Genomic DNA, 2,721 nt, shown 5'->3' with positions numbered 1-2,721 from the left:
CGCTCGACCCCGCGTCAGCCTTAGCGCCACAGCCACCACTTCCGGCCCGTGTCATTGCGAACCGGCTCCCCGTCCTCGCCCCACTTCCGGGGGGGTGTTGCATCCAAACGCTTCCCCGCGCCACGGCACGATTGTGACCGTGTTCGTAGGATCACTGCAACTTTACATTCAATGCTAGGCACAGGGTTCAAAACGCACGGTCGTTTTTGAGGCAGGTAATTGATGCAGTATATGTAAAATTGCTTAAGGCAGATAATTGATGCAGCATATGTATATGGAAAACCCAAGTGTGGGGGTGGGTTTTACAACCCCCAGAACTCAGGAAGTCTTAACCAACTTCTGTACCTGCTGCCAGGGCTCTTTCCTGACACTTGCCTCCAAATAAAGAAATGCTTCAGCTTTGCAACTCTCCCCAATGTGAGATGTGGGTCACCGATGAGCTATATAAAGTAAATAAGATTACTTATTTGCATATAGAGGACATATTTTTTCAGTGTAGTATAGTTTTTCAGTAAATGTGATTAATTTTGAGCTTCCACTATGATCATTTTGTATTTGAGACCTGGCAATGCTGCCCCATGCCCAGCCTGGAGCCAGGTGTTACCTGCCTAGTGCAACCATTAATGCTTCTGTGGCCAAACCCTGCTGCTAAAGCATGGCGGTGCCCAGTTTCTAACCTGTCTCGGGAAAGTTGTTCCTGGGCCCAGCTCCCCCTTGTGCTACCACAAAGCCCTTGTCTCTGTTTGTTCCCCCCGGCCCTGCTTGTAGCAAAACCCCTTACCTACACTGCTTCCACCCCGTGCCCCCACCACCTTCCCCACACCGGGCCCCTCCCATTGGCTTCCATGTGCCATACTCCTTCCGCATATCACTGCAAAGCCTTGACTTAAGCTGCCCCCAAACTCAGTGCAAAACCTTGTGGTTTCTAAGGGACTTAAATGCTGGCTAAGCAGCACCACGAAGGAGCGAACAAGTTTCTAGATTGTAGTAGGGTGGGAGGCAGATTTTAGAAGCTGAGCTGGAGGGTATCAGACCTCAAAAGAGATCAAGGCAGGGTAATGGAAAAACTGATCTGGAAGACAGATGCACTAAAGTGGAAGGAGATTGCATGAGATAGGAGGAGACAGGCTGCTAAAGTAAAGCAGTTACAGGCCCTAGAGGCTTGGGGGAGGGGGTTGAATGTTCCCTGGATCAGAGCTACAATAAGCAAGCCTTTTGTGGTATGGTATTGGACACAAAGTGCCCTTCTTCAGGTCTGGAAACTGTGCTTCTAGATTGGAGAAATGGCACTTTGCATCCAACAGCTCACCCAATATCTTCCCCCAACTATTCTGATCAGATACTCAGATCTGATCAATACAATCCCTCTGCTCATCTGGCAGAGGGAGACAATAGTCAAGTGATAAGAGTGGACAAAGAAACAAAGCATGGAAATTTGTTGTCACCATAGGCAGGAGAACCTTAAAGGATATTTATTATTTTCTCTGCTGGAAGTGTCAAGTCACATTAAGATGCTAAGGGAGACATCTGATGAAAACAGCCTGAAAGCCAGCTGGAAGAAAGGAGATCCAAAGCATATTCATAGAGTTCATAGATGCTAGGGTCAGAAGGGACCTCAACAGATCAAGTCCAACCCCCTGCCTAGGCAGGAAAGAGTGCTGGGTCAGATGACCCCAGCCAGATGCCTATCCAGCCTTCTCTTAAAGACCCCCAAGGCAGGGGAGAGCACCACCTCCCTCGGAAGCCCATTCCAGATTTTGGCCACTCTTACCATGAAGAAGTTTTTCCTGATATCTAGCCTAAATCTGCTCTCTGTCAGTTTCTGACCATTGTTCCTTGTTACCCCAAGAGGCGCCCTGGTGAACAAAGCATCTTGGATCCCTTGCTGCGTTCCCCTAATACATTTGTAGGCAGCCACAAGATCACCTCTCAGCCTTCTCTTGCGGAGGCTGAAGAGGTCCAGGTCCCTCAGTTTCTCCTCATAGGGCTTGTCCTGTAAGCCCCTAACCATATGAGTGGCCTCCTCTGGACCCTCTCAAGTCTATCAACATCCTTCTTGAAGTACAACACCCAAAACTGGACACAGTACTCCAACTGTGGTCTGACCAGTGCCACACAGAGAGTAAGTATCACCTCCTTGGATCTATCTGTCATTCATCCACTCATGCATGACAAAGTGCGGTTAGCTTTGCCGATGATTTCATCACACTGACGACTTATGTTCGTCTTGGAGTCCACTATGACTCCGAGATCCTTTCCGCCTCTGTGTTGCTGAAAAGGTCACTTCCCAGCCACTAGGTGTGCTGGATATTTCTGTGCCCTACATGCAGCACTGCACTTGTCCCTGTTGAACTGCATCCTATTGTGTACTGCCCACTAGGGCTGCACAAAACGGCACTGTTCCGTTTCACCTTCAGTTTTGACGGTTCAGTGGAACAGCGTTCTGTTTCAAATTTCATTTTGATTTGAAACAGCTGTTCTGTTCCCTTCTGTCAAAACTTAAAGGCTGTTTCAGTGCTGTTTTGACTTTCACTGGGTTTGGGGAGTCAGTCCCCCCCTCTCCCCTAAATCACAGTGTGGGGGGTGGGAGTGAGTTCAGATGGGCTGACTCTCCGCCCCGCCCCATATTGGAGAGAGGTGAACTGCTGCTCAGCTTCAGTTGATCAGAATGCAGACAGAATAAACAGAGTATCCACAAAACGGAAAAAAACGACAGGCTTC

The sequence above is a fragment of the Crocodylus siamensis genome, chromosome 7, assembly GCF_052110815.1.
Source record: "Crocodylus siamensis isolate JL-2025a chromosome 7, ASM5211081v1, whole genome shotgun sequence".
Classification (NCBI taxonomy): domain Eukaryota; kingdom Metazoa; phylum Chordata; order Crocodylia; family Crocodylidae; genus Crocodylus; species Crocodylus siamensis.
This window is presented reverse-complemented; position numbering follows the sequence as displayed.